Source organism: Silurus aristotelis, assembly GCF_946808225.1.
Source record: "Silurus aristotelis genome assembly, chromosome: 3".
Lineage (NCBI taxonomy): Eukaryota > Metazoa > Chordata > Actinopteri > Siluriformes > Siluridae > Silurus > Silurus aristotelis.
The window spans coordinates 16,522,271-16,543,292 of record NC_139576.1 but is presented as its reverse complement, the minus strand read 5'-3'; the positions used below and the strand labels follow the sequence as shown (position 1 = coordinate 16,543,292).

Below are 21,022 nucleotides of genomic sequence, written 5' to 3'. Positions count from 1 at the left end.
TGATGCAGCATTAAAGCTTGCAGATCCCTGGTTTAATTCCAAGATTGAGTTGCTGTGTGGGTGGAGTTTCTGTGCATGTTCCCCTCTTGTCTATTTGGGGTTCCTCTGGGTTCTCCCACTTCCCAGAAAACGCATCATTAGGTGTATTGGCTAAAATAAATCGCCCCTATGGTTTGCCTGCATGTGTACATGAGCATGCATACACTAGTGTGTTCCCGTCTCACATCCAGTATTCCTGGATTGTCTCCAAACAAACCCTTTCCCCTGATCAGGATAAAGTGCTTACTGAAAGTGAGTGAAATCCATTTAAGCAAGCTTTAGAGGGACGAGGTGAGATCTGTACAGACAGCTGGTTGATATTTAGAGAAAGCTGAAAAACTAAAAGGGCTTGCATGTCTTAGTAATATTTTGGGCTCGGAAGCCACCAGAACAGCTTCACTGTCCCACGGCAGAGACTCAGCAGACCATTCTTCCAAAAGATATTACATGAAAAGGCATTTTGATGGTGGTAGTAAAAAGCACTGTCTAAGATCCCGGTCTAAAATCCCGCAAAGATGTCCAATTGGTTTGAGACCCGGAGACCGTAACATGATTTATATCATTTTTATGCTCATGAAACCATTCAGTGAGCCCTGGAAGAGACCACTCCTATCAGGATAGAAATATTTCATTACAGTCACACTCTCCATGAACGCTTGCTTAAATGCTTTGTCACTCGGTACTGAGCAAATAACCAAGCTACCATTTGTTTGCTTTTGTTATCCATCTGAATATAGTTTTAATATTAAAAATAAAATGCAGCTGTGTTCGTGTTGTTTTGTAAAAACTATGTAGAAACATATTAATGAAAACAGACGGCTAACATGTGCCACTGTCAAAAATCTCTCATAGCTTTCATAATGAATTTTTTGCTATGATGTCACTGTGTCATTAGCGATATTGCGAATCGTTTATCAAAGCGGATATTGCATGAGGCTGCTATTTGTACAAGGATCTGTTGAGTGTGAATGCCAGCGGCACATTGCATTACTAATAAAACCCTGTCATATTGTTTCTGCAAATGATTAACAACTGAGAGATAGAGACTTCCTATCTGTTGTTTCAGACATTAAGAGAAAGGAGGGAAAAAAATTTTAAATTGCGACTGGAAATGGAATGGGCACATATTGCTGCATGCTTCAATAACTGTACTCGGGACATTAATATCTTTGTTAAGCCAAGTGTGCTAACTTGTTTGTAAGGCACAGAGTGGGCCAATTATATAAGCGATGGATAAAACTTGAAATGAGATGTCTCTGCAGGCTTATTATTTGAGTATGCAAACCTGCGAGATCATATCTATCCAGCTGTGAAAGAATCAGAGGGTCATCTTCGTGCGGCTTCAAAGCAGAGCTATGCCACTCTATGATATACTCAACAATTTGATGGTGTAGTTAGCGCTGTGCTTTCAGACGCAAAGCGCCCTGCTACTGTAAACTATGTACATTGTATCAAGCATTGTGGAGTACAAACATAGAACACTTGCACACAGTGTTAACCAGATGTGACTTTGTTCCGCAGAGCTCATCCACCACTGCCGCCTCCTTAAGAAATCTCAGTCAGCAAACAAGTCAACAAATTGCCCGTTTACTCACAGGGCTGAAGGGTTTCCGGGACAGTGTTTTCCCTCGATATGTATCAGGCATTCATTACAGTGATAGGAAGCTGTATAAGCCAAGGGTAAGACAATATATACTGTATGGCACATCTTTGAGGTTTCATTATCATCGTTGGCTCTCTGACGAGATGTGATTAAGATAGCGGAGCCGACAGTGTCCAATCCGTCAAGGCATAAACTTGTAGAGCTGGTAAAGGGATTTTGTTTAGATAAAGGATGCTGGCAAACATTGAAGATGTTTTATACCGTAAACTGGAGCATTGCTGGTTTGGATCTCATATGAGACGTAAATCAATGTTGTGCTAAATAGCTGCAGGTGCAAATGACTGTCTTTGAAGAGGCAGAATGCAGCTGGAATCTTGGTGGAACTGTAAATGAGTGACTACCCAATCATGTAAAAATGACAAATATAAAGTGCACATGTTAATAGGCATGTTAGGCAGTTTGTATTTGACTTAATAGAATTACAGGTAAGATAATACGAGGATCATATTAAAATTAGTTGATGTTTAAGTCTACAGTATAAACCCGGTAATCTACACATGATCATGAACATGTTATGAAGCTTTTGGAATCTTAGTGACGTTAAATCAACTGCTAATCATGAACCCTAAGGGCATTTAATTAAAAAGGTGAATCCAGGTTATCACACGGCATTAGCTTTAGGCAAATGCAAAGGATTTTACGTTGCTCCCAACCATCAGATTATCTCTTTTGTTACCTGATCGCAGATCATTTCCTCTAGTGAGCAAATTGAATTTTAACCTTTTTTTTTTTATACCTGTCTGCCTTTATCTAGTATGGGTGCAATGAGAGAAATCTCCTTTAAGCACCAATCCAGAATAATTTGCTGCGCTACCTTTCTGAGACGCACTTTTATTTCACAATCTTTTTACCGTGCCTGTTTAATTGAAATTAATTTTTTTTCTCTGATCTCCTGATCTGTTGCTTTTGCAGCAAAGTTTTCCAAAAGTCCCTAAAGCATGAGCTTTAAATCAAACTGTAATTGCTGTGTTGGACAGAATTGTGCTATACACAGACACCCAGCGAGCATATTATTAGGTCATTGATGGAACAGTATATTCTCTGTTGCTGTATTACGGCTTTGTTTTTGAGCTAATGCACAGAAGCTGAGGTAAGGCACATAAGTGTTATCATAAAAATGAAGGTCAGCAGAGAGCTGGCAGGCACCACTGGCCATAAGTACTGTGTAATGATCATGAGATAAAGTAATTAGAATTCTGGTTTATGGACATATCAATTTAACGATCAGTGACACAGTGGTATATACATACACAAAGGCACAGAATTTAGACATACAGTCCTGGTTATGTAACCACAATTGCTCTAAAAATATATATAAAAAACACAGAGGGGTTAGGTTTGCTGAGGAGCACTGTACAATATAAACTTCCACCCTGGGACTGTCAACACATTATTAATATTTATTAATATTGCATTATTTATATATTGTCTTTTATAGGTGTAATTACAGTGCATCCGGAAAGTTTTCACAGTGCTTCACTTTTTCCACATTTTGTTATTTTACAGCTTTTTTCCAAAATTGATTCAACTCATTATTATCCTCAACATTCAACAAACAATACCTCATAATGACAATGTGAAAGAAGTTTGTTTAACATCTTTAACAGAAAAAATATTACATGTACATAAGTATTCATAGTCTTTGCTCAGTATTTTGTTTAAGCACCCTTGGCACCAATTACAGCCTCAAGTGTTTTTGAATATGATGCTACAAGTTTGGTACATCTATTTTCGGGCAGTTTCTTAAATTCTTCATTACAAAACCTCTCAAGCTCCAGGAGGTTCGATGAGGAGTACCAGTGTACAGCCATTTTCAGATCTCAGACCTCAGAGATGTTCAAATGGTTTTATGTCTGGGTTCTGCCTGGGCCACTCAAGGACATTTACAGAGTTGTCTGGTAGCCACTCCTTGGTTATCTTGGCTTAGGGTCATTGTCCTGTTTTAAGAAGAAATGTCGTCCAAGTCTGAGGTCCATAGCACTCTGGAGAAGGATTTCATCAAGGATGTCACTGTACATTGCTGCATTCATCTTTCCCTTGATCCTGACTAGTCTCCAGGTTCCTGCCACTGAAAAACATTCCTACAGCATGATGCTGCCACCACCATGCTTCACTACAGGGATGGTATTGGCTAGGTGATAAGCGGTGCCTGGTTTCCTCCAGACATTCTCCTCCAGACTTGGCATTCAGGCCAAAGAGTTCAATACCTGTTTCATTGAAGCAAAGAACACATTTTTTATCTCAATAATACTAACATTAAGTGTTTTGTTGACCATACTGATATTATATTATAATATTTTATTTGCCCAGCCCCAATCTTTATAATGCATACCATTATATGCTGTAAGAGTAAATTAGGCATGGTCTTGTATATGTAGCTGGATTAATATAGGTCTGTGATTTTGGGAAAATAAGCTGTGCATCATGTGAGACACTTACTGCTGTGTGTGTGGCAGCCTAGCTCCACCCTAACATGATGACAGGTTCTTCTCTATGCAATCAATGGCAGTATAATGTTCAGGGCATTAGCTTCTCAGGTTTGGGGTAAGAAAGAGGACAAAGCTTGGTGTGGAATAGCTAGAGTCAGGCTGTAAGTGGAGGAAGAGGAGGCTTTAGAATCTCTGCGGCATATTTCATCAGAAGGGAGCAGCAGGGGGGATGTCTGTGAACAGAACAGCTAGTTCAATGCAATATGTACAAAAGCAATAAAAATACACAAAAGACAACAAGAGAATTTAGCACCATTACTGAACCTTCAGTGTCCATTTGGGTACAGTGTGTTTTAGGGGTGTAACGGTACACAAAATTCATGGTTTGGTACGTACCCCGGTTTATAAGTCACGGTTTGGTTAATTTTTGGCAGGATTAGGGGAAGAAATGCAAATGCAAAAAATAAAATTGCTTGTCATTTTTTATTAACGCAGTTAATTATTATTAACATTTGAAAAGTTAACATTTAAAAAAAATTTAATTGCCACAAATTTAAATATATTAAATTAAATTAAATAAAAGGAAAAAGTGAATTAAATAGTTTACATTTGTTAGACAAATACAAATTTCAGCATACTTTAACAAATGTCTTTATTCCTTCCATCCTTTATTCATTCACCCCATCGATATCAAGTCAAGTCAAGAGGCTTTTATTGTCATTTCTACTATAGACAGTGGTACACAGCACACAGTAAAATGAGACAACTTTTCTTCAGAACCTTGGTGCTAAACTAAACAACATAGAGCTACAACACAACACAAAGCTACATAAAGTGCATCGAGTGCAACCTAGTGCAAACAGTGCAGACAAAAACCAGTACAGACAGACAGTGCAGCCAGACAACACAAGACAATACAAGACAAGACACATAACACAAGATAACGCCGACCAGTAAACCTACTGTATACTCTGAATATACAGTACTGTGCAAAGAGAACTATAAAAACTATAACCAAGAGTATAAATAAACAAACAATGCAGTGCAAAAAAACAGCAGTAGCAGCAGTCAAGAGGGGCAAAAAATGTTTAAGGTGGAATTGTCAGGATTTCTCCTTTTAAGAGAAATTCTTGAAGCTGGAAATTAAACTCTAAAGAATCCATATCACTAGCATTAACTACTAGCCACTTGCTGGTTAGCGGCTAATGCTAGCACTATGAATTCTTTACCGTTTTCATGCATATTTCTGGTACGAAGTGAGTAGACACAGTGAAACTCCTGGCATTGTTGTGAATGTTTTCAAATATAATAATAATAATAATAATAAAAAGAAATGTAAACAAAGTGCAAGGCTGAGACTAGATAAACTTGCGGTCAGCCACTTAATGCCTTCTCAAGGGAACTCAGGATTTTAACTATGTTTCGCACATAAAAAGGACTGCATTCGGTGCACCTGTGTATCGAACTGAAAACGCTGTGCCCAAGATTTTGGGTAGAAATACGTGAACTGTTACACGCCTTGTGTGTTCCTTTACCTGCAGGTTCACTTAGCTATGTTACTGACATCATCATACATGCTGCTACTGCCTGTTTACACAGGAGAAGGAAATTATCTCACTCTCAGTTAAATTTTTATAGGGTTAGGAAATGCTTTCTATTACACCACTCAGGGTTTAAAGCATTTACTGATTAAGTGTGCGGTACAAAGTCAAAATCTTTACCAAATTATTATAAAATATGTATGTGTATATATGTTTATATATTATATATGTTTTATATATCAAATAAGTAAATATGTGTGATCGAAGGAGTATGTCCTGTTCTCATGATTTTGCTGTTTATCCTTATTTTAAAAAATATAACTACAGATTGTTTATATCAAAGACAATATATTTGATATTAGACTCAAATTCAGTGTGAAGCATACAGTATTGTATGCATATATATATATATAGTTGGAAATATACGTATTTAAACACCCTGCTATTTTGCAAGTTCTCCCACTTAGAAATCATGGAGGGGTCTGAAATTGTCATCGTAGGTGCATGTCCACTGTGAGAGACATAATCTAAAAAATAATCCAGAAATCACAATATATGATTTTTAAACTATTTATTTGTATGATACAGCTGCAAATAAGTATTTGAACACCTGTCTATCAGCTAGAATTCTGACCCTCAAAGACCTGTTAGTCTGCCTTTAAAATGTCCACCTCCACTACATTTATTATCCTAAATTAGATGCACCTGTTTGAGGTCATTAGCTGCATAAAGACACCTGTCCACCCCATACAATCAGTAAGAATCCAACTACTAACATGGCCAAGACCAAAGAGCTGTCCAAAGACACTAGAGACAAAATCGTACACCTCCACAAGGCTGGAAAGGGCTACGGGGAAATTGCCAAGCAGCTTGGTGAAAAAAGGTCCACTGTTGGAGCAATTATTAGAAAATGGAAGAAGCTAAACATGACTGTCAATCTCCCTCGGACTGGTGCTCCATGCAAGATCTCGCCTCGTGGGGTCTCAGTGATCCTATGGAAGGTGAGAAATCAGCCCAGAACTACACGGGAGGAGCTGGTCAATGACCTGAAAAGAGCTGGGACCACCGTTTCCAAAGTTACTGTTGGTAATACACCAAGACGTCATGGTTTGAAATCATACATGTCCAGGCACGTCTTAAGTTTGCCAATGACCATTTGGATGATCCAGAGGAGTCATGGGAGAAAGTCATGTGGTCAGATGAGACCAAAATAGAACTTTTGGGTCATAATTCCACTAAACGTGTTTGGAGGAAGAAAAATGCTGAGTACCATCCCAAGAACACCATCCCTACTGTGAAGCATGGGGGTGGTAGCATCATGATTTGGGGGTGTTTTCTGCACATGGGACAGGGCGACTGCACTGTATTAAGGAGAGGATGACCGGGGCCATGTATTGCAAGATTTTGGGGAACAACCTCCTTCCCTCAGTTAGAGCATTGAAGATGGGTCGAGGCTGGGTCTTCCAACATGACAATGACCCGAAGCACACAGCCAGGATAACCAAGGAGTGGCTCTCTAAGAAGCATATCAAGGTTCTGGCATGGCCTAGCCAGTCTCCAGACCTAAACCCAATAGAGAATCTTTGGAGGGAGCTCAAACTCCGTGTTTCTCAGCGACAGGCCAGAAATCTGACTGATCTAGAGAAGATCTGTGTGGAGGAGTGGGCCAAAATCCCTCCTGCAGTGTGTGCAAACCTGGTGAAAAACTACAGGAAACGTTTGACCTCTGTAATTGCAAACAAAGGCTACTGGCCCTAAATATTACCATTGGCTTACTCAGGTGTTCAAATACTTATATGCAGCTGTTTCATACAAATAAATAGTTAAAAAATCATACATTGTGATTTCTGGATTTATTTTTTTTTCAGATTATGTCTCTCATAATCTCATAATCATGCACCTACGATGACAATTTCAGACCCCTCCATGATTTCTAAGTGGGAGAACTTGCAAAATAGCAGGGTGTTCAAATACTTATTTTCCTCACTGTATTTGTATAGTAAAACTGAATGCATCTATTACTATGAATTGAGATTATGTCCTTAAAAGAAATTATTAATTCATTCTATTTACCATGACCTGCAGAAGTGATACTGAAATGCAGTGAATTGATGAAAACTAAAACACCATTTTAGTTCACATTTATTAATTTGTGTAATTAGTACAAAGAGTACTGAATTGCATTACTTTGTTTCAAGAGGTAAGATGAAAATCTAGCAGACAAAAAAATTAGAATTTTACAATTTTGTCATATGTTAGAGAAAATCTGTATTAAAACAACAATACAATAACAGCAAGGCAAAGTTCCATAGTGGCCACCACTTAATAACACCTAAATTTTTCAATGAGCAAATAGTCTCACCAACCTCATTTCTACTTGCTCACAAACATAGCTTTGTGAATTCACGGGTAAAAGTTCAAACAGATAAAGTCAGCATGAAGTGAAAATAACTACTGTCTGATTTCGATGTTTTTCTTGTCCTGTCTTCTAAAGTTTTCATGTTTTTCCGAAGACTCAAAAATTAGAAAGCGCAATGGCTTAACTAAAAATGATGGCACCTCTGTGCTATTAAATTATGACCGATTTCACTTCTACACTAAGTTTCTCTTTTCAACTACTAAATAGTTATTTAACTACGTTCAGTACTATTACACTACTTTAACATAATTGATATTTCATTACCTTTTACACTAATTTACATAAATTGTATTCATTGGATCAACAGTCAAATATTATTATGTTTTCAATTTGTTAAATTGGTTGTTGCTGCTTCAAAATCATTTACAGTTTTGGCATATTATGACATAAATGACAATGTTTTTAATCCAAAACTGTTCTTCTGCAGAATTGTCTGATTAATACCTAGAACTCCTTTCACATTGATTGTATTCTAACTGAAATGTTTTAGTTCTTAGTATATTTTATTAGCTATTGTATCTTCCATTTTCCAATACTTTAGAGTTTGTACAACAAACTTACCTACCAAATACCTGGAACTTTGGCACTACAAAAAAAAAGCAGAGTTCATTCCATTAGCTGTTTATTTTCCCAATGTCATTTCACAAGCAGCACACCTGTTGAAAGAGCTGTGGAGGAACGCTCTCATTTACAGTTGCATTTGCCTTACACATAAAGACTCCTTGTTAAATCCCAGACTGGAGCATTCATTGTTTGGCAATTTTAAAAGAACACTCATAAAACCCATTCTTGTAGGTCTGTTCTTCATCATCCTATTATGTTGGTTTAGACATTTAATTTCAGTAGACAATCTAGTCATGATTTTATGTTTCTTTAAAAAGTGGCCTTCACTTAAGGTTATCTTGTCTAAAAATTGTCAAGATTTCTGGCATTGTCTGTACTAAAGATATAATGTAGCAGACAAGGTTTAGTCAAGCTTTATTGCCAATATGTACAGAATTCTATACATTCTGAGCACTCTACAATGACCAGGCTTTAAAATACTACCCTTTAAGAAGCCACCTCGAATTCATAAAAATAAAACAAACATCTATGGTCATTTTGATGGTCTCTCTCTGCAAGTCCTGGAAATTAAGTTCAGATGAATTTCACTATTTTATCTTTCTATGTTGCCCTTAAACCACTTTCATGGTAAACCCTGAGGTTTTTGATTAAACATATGACCATCCCAGTTGGCTAAATAGATGCTGTACACCTGGAGATAGAAGGAATCAAATAGATCTCTCCTGTGCATAAGGATGAAGCCAGTTGCAGGGCACAGCTCTCCCAGGAAGCTATTGCCAAGGCAGCACATGGCAGATCCAGGAGGTAAAGCAGCAGCCCACCCACAGGGCACAGCTCAGTACTGATCTGTACATCACCGTGTGTGGAGCAGGTGTAGACTAATGGAATACAACTGTGGCAGTCTGTAACTAAACACCCCCAACATGGCTCAGCATATCTTTCTATAGTGTTGGATTTTTTAATTTATTGTTCCTTTCCAACAAATTGTCTTCCATCGTGCCATTATCAATGATTCTTTGAAATTTAGCATTTGGCATGATGATGTGCTTTTCAGGAGCCTGGCACCAGTTGTAGGCCGAGTTGGCTGTGGAGGTTCCCCTGTGATCAGATTTTCCGATAATCTGATAATGTTGTCTAAACTTCAATAATGAAACCAGCATTGGGCTCAATTGTCCCTGCAACTAGCCAAATCAGTGCCTGAAACTGCAAGTTAGCATTCACATCATGCCAGCATACTGCCTCCAGTCTGTTCTGTGGCTTCCAGCAATGTGAAGTAACAGATAATTGACTAAGTTTTATTTTTATGCTAATCTTGGGGGTGTGATGTTGATATCCGATTTCTCCATTTGTTGCAGCTTATTGAGGTCAAATTTAGGCATTCAACTGCCCCATTTAATTTTTTTAAGTAGCGACCATGTTATTTAAATAAGGTACTTTACAGAAAATAGTGCCTTAACAATTTTGCCATTGCATAATTAGATTTTTTCCTACACAATTTAAAAGTCATGCTTGAAATTGATTTCATGTAGCATACAATAAGCAAGTTAATAAGTTCATTTCTTGATAAATTAGTTCTAAATGTTTTGAATTGTATAGTCTTCAATGAAAGAAAATTGCACTTAATATTTAATTGCATGTCTCATTCTTGCTATAACTTCATCAAAGTGGAGACCCTCTGACATCACCAAATTGTTGCATCCTTTTTTCATGATGCTTTTCTAGCCATGCACTGCAGCTTCTGTCCATTTTTGTTAGTTTTGTTCAGTTTCTTCCTTCTGTTTTCTCTTCAGGAGGTGAAATTTTAAATTTAAATGTATTGACTTGGTCAGTCTAAAACCATCTAATTAGATTGAATATATTTCTCTGCTAATTTTCAAACATTGTTTATGTAGATTTGGGGATAAATTTTTTTTTTGCTGCCATCCTGAGTTACATTAGCGATAAATATTAGTGCGCTCACTCCAGAAGCATCTATGCAAACCCAAACAATGGCACTGCATTCCATGTGCTTAATTGATATGTACTTGACCTTTCCATTACTTTGGTAAAGAATAATTCCTCATGCCAATCTGGTCTAAATGCTGATAGGTGGGTGCATTAAATGGTATAGACACTTTGTTTCTGGTTTTAAAGCCTTCTTTAAATTGTAGATTGTGATATCTTCATCCCTGCCATATTTTAGGGTTTTTCTTTACAGGTATCGTAACCTTTTTTGTGTCACCTGCTGTTGTATTCTTGGCCAACCTATTTGATGTCTGGATGTTAGTTTTCTTTTATGGACATTCATAATGGTCGATTTTCAGCATTAAAATGGCTTGCTTTTCTCCCAAAGACAGCTGCCTAGTCTTGTTTAAACAATCCTGAAGGGCTCACCTGAGCACTAAGAAAGATATGTCAGTCACCTTTTCAAATATTAATCGCTTGAAAAAATGAGTTTAAAAAAAAGGTGACATGTTCTAAGTTGTTTAACACATTTAGACGTAAATATCAGGAAAGGAATTCTCTCCTCAGTATTCCATTATTTATGGAGGGAAGTGTATATTATTTAATAGTAGTTTTTGTACTACTTGAAGAATATGTTTAATAAACAGGCTGTTTTACTTGTATTCACAAACAAAAACTGGTTCATGACATCATTTTATTATGTAGTTAAATGCTAACAAAAAACCCCAGCAAGAATGTGTCAAGCTGCACTTCAATTAACAGCCATACACAGGCTATAAATTGTATTTCCAGCTTTATTGCATTTTTATTCTATGCTGATGAACATAAATAAATCAGTGCAGTAAATGTTCAAAATAATAAATCTGTACCACATATTAGTCACATTCAGGGTGTATTGTTGACCAGTGTTTCATGGTATTTTGATCCAACACAACACTTAGCAGAACAAATGGGCTATTGAAGTTGTATGAATGAACAAATGTGTCACTGATATTTTAAGGTTCTTAAAATGCACTCATGTGGACAACTTGGGAGGAAGATTGTCTTGAGTTGCAATCATTGAGAGCATGCAGTGTGACACTGAAGTCAATCAGCAAAGCCCTCCATATAGCTCAATGTCTATAAGTCTATATGTCTTCAGCGGCATCTGGGAGGTTTTTCCTCTCTGTTTAACACAGCATCTGAAAACGTCTGTGGATCGACATGTTCCGCTCTGAGCTAGCTGAGTGTGACTGGAAAGTGGCATGCAACCCAAAGCATGGTATGATCCTTCACACAGCATTAGTCACAACTAAATTCACTATGGCAAGGATTTAATTTACATTTAATTTAGCTTTAACTGTCAACAAAAGTAACTGCAGGAGAAATTGCTTTGGCCTATAAATGCCTATGCTTCAAACAAAGTGAAAATGTTCCATTAAACCAAAATAAAATGAAAGTGTGTGTGTGTGTGTGTGTGTGTGTGTGTGTGTGTGTGTGTGTGTTATATACATACACACTTTTATTGTACTGTGAACTATTTTCAGACTAATAAAATAACTCGCTTTCCTGAATAATTTTGCCTTGCTGCCTTTTCCACTACCCTGACCAGTTAACAGCTGCCCACAGTAGTGTGAATGTATTGGTTAGCATTTCTAAAATCTTTATAACTGTCCAAAAATGACACACTTGTCTGGTAGAACCAAGAAAATAGATACAACAAAGTAACGTGTTCTTAATTAAGTAAAATTGATTACCAAATAATTGCATCTTAATCAATGTTTAATGTACAGTATATTCAGAACAAAAAAATCAATTTGCAGCTGCTTTGAGCTCAATTACTCCAGTTGTAAATGGATTTTTTTTTTTTAGTTAAGCACAAATAATGTTGTTAATGAAGAATATGGCAGTACAGAAATTGCTTTCGTTTATCAGTCATTGACTCATTAAACTGCAGCATTGTTATACAGTTTCAGCATAGTTTAGAAGCAAAACTAAAATTGTATTTCTTAATGCTGCTCTTTGCGTGTCCAGGGAGAAATACAAGCCATTGTGCAACCTGGAAAAGCTATTTTAAAGGTGGTGAGATATGAAGGAAATTCGATTTAACTTTTATGCTGAGCATCATATTAAATATCTATTCACATTAAGTGTTAGCTTTGCGTGAGAGGGAAGGTGATTTTTAAAAGCTATTTATTTATTTTTCTGGAGGCTGTAGTGCAGTGTAAGCAGGAAGTGGCAGTTGGATCATCAGTCAGCCTGCCTGGCTCTTTTTCTTAAATGGGGGAATCAGCAGCCTCCATGAAACCAGACGTACATTCACACTGTTTCTGCTGTTTATTTCTAGCACACCCATGCCAGCTCTAATCAATCATCACAGCCAATCCACATGTAAATAAATACAAAGGTTTCAATTTGTGTAGGTAGTTATTTGTTTCCTCCTGAAAGGCTGTTGGTGGAAGGGTAAGTTACCATCCATAATCATTACGAGATGATTGGTTATAGATTGTTTTACAGACAGCATTTTAAGAAAACAGAGCCTATTGGTTTGTTTGCGCCAACAGTGCTTATATAGATGTATTTAGGTCATTATACATCTGAATAGAAATGCTATATTGATAACAGTTACTACTACTGCATGATATATTCATTGTAAAAAATTACAGATGAACCCAAAAAAATCTTTGCATCATAGATGATCATTTAAAATTTTTGTAATATATGTATATATTTACTGAAATTCATGCGAATGATCTAGTGGGTATGCGAAGCCTGTATGCCGTGTGGCGAGGCAATACTTTCGGGTGTTATGCCTTGCAATGCTGCGTCCTTCGCGTTCAGAGCACATTTTAATATATTTGTCTGAAAATGTTGTTAGTGCTCCTAAAATAATTTGTACACACAAAACTAGTGAAACCAACACATCTATTAATGCTCAATCTCTCACCTGTGAAGGAGATGTACGATTCCTAGAAGGTCTTTCTCATCATAAATGAAAATGAAAGCTCACTATAGTGAGTCTAATGGCACATTGCCCACTGATGGGACCACTAACCACCTTAATGAGGTTCAGGAGTCATGCTCTAGCTTCAGGCACTCCTCCACCCAAGCTAACATATTGTGCCTCTCAACTCATGCTTGCAAGTCATCTTTTGGTGCCGCTAACACAGCAGTCGAAAACTAGGCCTGATATATTATTGCACAATGCAATTTTGCACTCTTTGATTATTTACTCTGTTTTCTGGACACACTGTCATGCACATGTGGAGCAATTTCAGAGACGGTATGAGAAAATAGTCTCCCATTATCTTTAATGTTCCATAAAAAAGCCACCTGTCCTCCCATTTCCTCCTCTGTGTGTTGGGTGGGATTCACTGGCCACAACACGGAGCGCTTTGGGTCCGCACTCCTAGTGAGCTTTCTCAGTGCGTGACCTTATTCCCTGTGACATTTTACACTATTAATCTCTGGATGCGAGGTGATAGAGTGCCTTTCCAAGTTGCACTATAGCTGTGTTACACCGCTTTACGTGCAAGGAAAGGGTTATTCACCCTAGTTGTGAGTGACTTTCCTTATCCAAGAGGTGGCAGTGATTTAATTGCCTCTACCTGTAGAAGAACTGCCTGACTGTGTTCATTTTTTTCCTGGATGAATAGCACAGCTGGCAAATAAAGCTCTGTGTCTCCTTTATGTTTTTAGGATTTGCAGTTTTGATAAATGTGATCATATTATACAGATTTACTTTAATACTCTGTATGAGCTATTCGGTGGCAACAGCATTTCTATGCCTCAGAGGCTATATGTTACCATATTGTAATTTAGAAATATTAGGTCTTTCTGACCTGGCTTCTTATTTATGTAATGATTTTCCAAACACTGTCTAAAGCCCATTTAAAGTATGTTTAACTTATGTTAGATGGCAATATATGGCAAACAAGATTACTGCATGTTTCTGTAGTGTTTAGGGAGCACACAGGTGTCTCTACGGGCATATGAAACCAAGTCTATGGATATTACAGGAAGGGCCCAGTCCTCATATCAGGCCTAGCGTATCATAGCCTGTAATAACATTTTATAGATCTGTTGACGGACAGACCGAGACAATCTTTACATGCTGAGCTGCTTACCACTGTGGGAGCAAACTGAATTAATGTGCTTCCTGCATGCGGTGTTCATTATGACCTCAGGCTAGATTCAGCTACTCTGCGGTGAATCTTAGTGATATTCTCCTGATGAATAGTGAAATCGATGTAGCTAGGAGAATGCAGTTATCCCCCAATGTCAAAAAAGTGCCTTTGCATGGGACATTTATTTTTGTGGAGGCAGCTATTGGAACAGTCCTCTAAAGTACACTTTGATATCAACTACTTTGGCATCCTCTATAAAGTGATCTAAATCTAAAAGCCCCATTAGGGGCCATCTATCAATGCTCGCAAAAAAAAGGACGGCAACCTTACGGAGCATTTCACTTTCAAAAGAGAACATAATTATTTTATTCTTTTATTATTTATTTTTTAGGTGCAGGCCTTTTTTATTTTTTTTTATTTTTAATATATTAGGAATTGGTTAAGAGCCCAAAAATATGCTTTGTAAAGGAAATATCCTGTTTTTTTTCATACTCAGAAGAAGGAATAACACTTAAAAATAAATATGAAACAATATAATAAATAATAACACTGATTCTTTTGTATGTGTGTGTGTGTTTGGGTGTGCATGTGTGTGTGTGTGTGTGTGTGTGTGTGTGGGGGGGGGGGGGGGGGTCGCTCTGTGTGTTAATCTACAAATATAATTTAGTTCCAGTTTGATAAACATTTTAAGCATGCCCATATATGAGTTATAGAATCATCTTTTTGGTGTATTTTACTGCCAGCATCTCACAGATATGCTTTTGCTAATGTGTATGAGCAGTGATCTCCACATGATAATTTATGAGGAGATATATGTGTATATATATTTTTTTTTTACACTTGATATGCCTCACTCTCTACAGTTTATTTAGTTTCAAGGCAAAATAATATGACACACTCTCTTAAACACTCGCTTGTGGAAAAGTGATTAGTGCATGAGATATATGAGGACTGCTGCTTTGACTGCTGCTCCCACTCTCTGGTCTCACTTTTGGAGTTTTTCTTGGATACTTTCACCTCTGGCTTGCTCATTATGGGTCAGAGTCTGCATCCAGATATATTGTTAAAAGTGCTATGATAAATAATTACAATTGAATGTAACTGAATAAAGTTATTTTAAGATGCTTGAAGTACCATAATGCTCAGCATTACGAATGAAATTTGAATGCGGAGCTTTTGGTTAGCAGGGGTTTGGTAGCCTAGGGGCATGTGCTATAGCAGGCTGGTATGAGCTCAGCAGTCACCCTCATCATTCAAGTGGCTATATTGACAGGTATGAGGCAGGTCAGAAAGCAAAGCTGGAGTATTACTCCTTCAGGTCTTCAATTTCTCATCTCGGCTTTTGGAATGATACTGCTGCACCTACGAGCCAGAGACTGAATTAATAATGAAGCATCAGGAGACACCCAATGTCCCATTCAGCCAGAAATCACCTTGAAGTGACTTTGTTCAAGTGCTGAATCCCAATGGCATTATAGATATTTGCTGCAAGATATTTTTTGTTTTTTGTCTTTTAACCCTGCAAAAAAATGCATATGCTTTTTCCTTTACTGCTGTTGGTCTCGATTTTCGGATTTTTTAGCCTTCACATCATTGTCGCAGGACATAAGCTCGAAAGCAGTGCGAGTGCTGTGTGATTTTCAGGGTAATTAAACCTGTGTCTGCCTGCAGTGTCTTTCCCACTGCTTCTCAAACACGTGGCTTGAAATGAAATATCCGCTCAGGCTTTTTCTGCTTTAATGTGGCTTGGTTTGCTTTCTCTTGCCCACTCTATTGTAATCTCCACAGAGATCGGCTCTGGTTTTACTGGAGACTTATTTTTTTGCTGCTTTGCTTTTGTGCAAACTAATAAATTATGCATTGGCCAAACATTATTTACAGAGATGTTAATCAATACCTGTCACTGTTTTCATGTCGGAAATTTCCAAAGAGGTGCCTTGTCATTCTGTCAAACATCATTAGGCATATATAAAGGATAGATTGTAATTGGGAAAGAACTGCAGAAGTAAGCACTGGCAAACAGATACCCAGTGCATTACGCTTCAATGCATTACAGTCAGTGTATTACATTGAGTGCATTGTGTTTCTTTTTTTTGCACACATCCATTTTGAAAGAGTGTACAGAATTGATTCTTGACTGATTTTATGGTACATTTTAGTACTCTAAAATCTTAAACGTTGCATGTACATAACCTTGATGATAGACCCAAAATCCCATCTCACACTCAGTGTTCGCCTGCACTGTCGCTCTGTCCAGGATTAAAAGGCTACTAAAGATGAATGGATGGATGCAAATGAGATACATTTTCCTCTATTTGAATTTCAAGGTCCATCTGGAAATAAAGTGGAAATAAAGAAAAAATAAGATGCAAAAGAAGACACTAAATTCATTTAGGACCATTCCCCCATTAGGGTTCTCACTTAATCTAAAAGTTTCTTTCCAACTTTCATGACCTATTCATTTTAGTTGCAAAGTAAATGGCCTTTGGGAGACAGACAGAGACAGAAAGTTTGAAAGAGTGTGGATGAGAGAGAGAGAGAGAGAGAGAGAGAGAGAGAGAGAGAGAGAGAGAGAGAGAGAGAGAGAGAGAGAGAGAGAGGGGAAAATACTTTTGTCAGTTTGCTCTCTGGCATGAACAACCCTGTCAGAAAGTGTCTCATTATTGTAATATTTGATTGTTTGCTCCCCAGAGTAATGCAGGCACAAGGCGATTTTTATACCTCTCCAGAGATGTTCTCATTAAAAGTGACCAGCTCAAAAGTTCACTGTTGCACCGTGACGAGGAATCTTTGTACAGCTGTCCCTGGATGATATTACCTCTTTGCAATTTCGAACACGACTCACATAGTACCAGTGAAAAAAGCACACGCAGTGCCATTACTTGTTCCCTGTGGGCAAAAGTGGGAGTAAGTTTATGTGAGAGGGTCAGCAAGAGCAAACGGTTAGAAGGTCAGTTCAATTACACAGCGCATGATTGTCTTCGCTGTCACAGTAAAAAAGAAGACTTCACAGCAACTCCCACATCATTCTGTTCCTCTTCAACATTGCAGCACATCAGCACAGACATCAGCATCTGCTGGCTTCTGAGCACACACCGAGGTGATAGTCTGAATAAGGATTTGGGGTGGGTGACACAGATCAGTGTGTAACTGCCTCGTAACAGAGCACCATAACACTGCTATTAATAAAAAGATTATATCAGCCAGTTTAGGATGTGCCAGTATGTCAGTTTTAAACGAGAAGTGCGAGGAAAGAAAGTTTACACAGCGAGCTGCACGTCTTTTCTTTGGTTAGGCGCTTCAGATGTGCAGTATTTGCACAGGCTTATCTTAAAGCTACAAACACATTTTGGCTCCCTTAGGAATTATGAAGTCTCTAGTTCTGCATATCATTACGAACACGTCTGTAACAAAAGCCTTACTTCCTTTTTAGAGAATAATTTAGGGAGATTAATTTCCAAAATCCTTCCTCGTGTACCATTCTGCCATTTTCTTTAGTGTGGGGGTAAAATCATAGTGAACATAAATGGGCTTGGGTCACTAGAAATGGTATGTGGGAATTTCTCCATCCAATCTGTCTGCATTGTCCACATTCTTTTAAAGGGCCACCAAAGAGTATAATTGCTCTTTTGGTTTAACAAGGAATGTCAGAAACCGAGTTGGATTTTATCTGGCCTTTCTATTGTGCGAAAATAAGGTCATAGTAATTATAGGCCTTTTTTGTGCTGGGTGTGTCAATCAATGATGCAATCTCAAAACCATGCATTGGAGTTCAATAGGGCTTTTCTGCATTTTCGAAGGTTTGTTTCTGTGTAGCAATGCTTAAAGAATATGAGGAAAAGGAAGATGGATGCTAATTATCCTCGGGGAAAGGTAGAATGAGGTGGTTTAGCAGTGAGTCACAGAGGCGGACATAGCACTCAGTCTGATTGAGAGCACTGTCCATCCATGATAACTTATCAAAGCAAGAGTCGGCACCAGACTGACACTCAGGAGAACAAGTTTCCCTGTTTGAAGAGCTGATACTGGGCAGGCTGAATTTCAAGCACTTAGCCTAGATATCCTACTCCCTAATCTTGGCGAGGAGGAGTGTGAAAAGGGGGTGTACTAGTCACTGAGAGTGATGAGGAAGAATCAGCACCTCCCTTTCACTCCAGATTGGATTTAGAGTGCGTGTTGGTCTGAGGAAGTTATTGGCTGAACCACAGACTTATTTTTCAAGAAAAATATTTATGAATGTTCAGTGGTGAGCTCACTGTAAGAAGTCAAATGTTAATCAGTTGTAGAAGATGGTAAACAAGTGTGTCCAGTGGGTGACAGAATTTCAATGCATGTTAACTCCTGTCTTCTGGTCAAATTAAAGGATTGTCTACAAGCCAGTGATGCATTAGGTACAGGGCAATCATGGTGTCATTACTAAATCATCGCAAAACTTACGTTTTAAAAAGTGTCTCACCTACTATTAGCATGCTGAGAACAGAAGCAGAAGCTACAACAATCTGTAGGTGTTTGCTGAAAGTCATTTTACTGAGGGCCACTTTTGTAACAGTCAATGATATTTGTTCCTATCAAGGTACCATTCATGCGAGGAGACAGATTTGGCTGGCAGCACCACCGGGATCTACTGTAAGGATGTGCAGCCTTGTCTTTAATTGTTTGAAACTTAATAGACCTTGTCCACAGACTGTTATTTATTTTTAAATTCTATTCACAGCCTTTGTCTCTGCAGTAGATTGTGTGGCATGCGTGATTGACACGTTTTTTTTTTTAATGTAAACAATAAATCTGCATTTTGTAATGGTGTCAAGTTGGCATATTGGATTTGAGAAAAGAAAGAAGGTGTTGTTCTTTTTGCCGGAGGAACATACCTCCTACCTAACAACACATTACATTCAGTTTGATTTTATTGCCAAATGACTTGCTAAATTATGCAGCAGTTTTTAATTGGCTGCACTTACAGGGGATGGTGGGATTTCTGTAGGGGAGTGTGTGTTATGAAAGCTGAAGCTAGAGATTGGTTTGCCGCTCTCTCTGAGACACAGCATTAGGGGACAGACCTCCAACTAGCTAGGGGATGCAGCTACATTAAGATCTCTGTCTCAAAGGCCTTTAATATTTGACTACTGACACTGTCAGTCACACACTGCCTTAAAAATGGGAAAACACAAACATAAAATCAACTACCTTCACTGTATTGCAGTATAAGGAGATGTATAAGGAGCTGGTTCTTCTTCTTCTTTTGGCTTCTACCATTAGGGTCGACACAGCGGATTATCCGTCTCCTGTCCTCTACATCTGCCTCTTTCAACTCAACTACCTGCATGTCTTCCCTGACCACATCCATAAACCTCCTCCTTGGTCTTCCTCTTTTCCTCCTGGTGGCTCCATCCTCAGCATTCTCCTACTGATATACCCCATGTCCCTCCTCTGCACATGTCCAGACCATCTCAATCTCGCCTCCCTCACCTTGTCTCCAAAACGTCATACATGCGCTGTCCCTCTAATAAACTCATTTCTAATCCTGTCCTGTCCATCTTCAGCTCTGCTACCTCCAGCTCCACCTCCTGTCTTTTACTCAATGTCACTGTCTCTAAACCATACAACATCACAGGTCTCACCACAGTCCTATAAACTTTCCCTTTCACTCTTGCAGATACCCTTTAATCACAAATCACTCCTGTCACTCTTCTCCACCCACTCCACCCTGCCTGCACTCTTTTCTTCACTTCTCTAACACACTCTCCATTACTTTGCACTGTTGACCCCAGGTACCTGAACTCCTCCACCTTCTCCACCTCTTCTACTTGAAACCGCACCACTCCACTGCCCTCCCTCTTATTCACACACATATACTCTGTCTTACTCCTACTGACTTTCATTCTCCTTCTCTCCAGCATGTACTTCCACCTCTCCAGACTCTTCTTACCCTGCTCCCTACTCTCACCACAAATCACAACATCATCCGCAAACATACAGGAACTGGTTCAAACATCTTAATTGTTCACCAATAGTGCTAACGAATGTGTGTGTATTTTTTATGACCCTTTCCACAGCGTAATATAAAATGCTTATTACTGTTGTCCAATACATCAGAGTTAATCAAACTCTCACAGTCTGTATTTACAACAAGCTACCATGACCACATATTTTATTTGTATGCACATTGACAGCACTGGCAATCAATAAGAAAAAAATGCTGTATCTGCTAAGTTCTGGATTTCAATTTTAAATTCAGCAGATAACACCAAGTCTGGAAATATGCAATGTAAAAACAGAGCTGGGAGTAAGGCTGCTTTTATAGTGTCCCATGTAATTAT

The 21,022-nt window shown here is 38.2% G+C and overlaps 1 protein-coding gene across 8 annotated transcripts in view; it reads left to right on the top strand.

Moving 5' to 3' along the window:
• Positions 1-21,022, top strand: part of lrp1bb (low density lipoprotein receptor-related protein 1Bb) — a 288,809-nt gene that overhangs the window by 25,618 nt on the left and 242,169 nt on the right. The gene's annotated exons all lie outside the window — the stretch shown is intronic.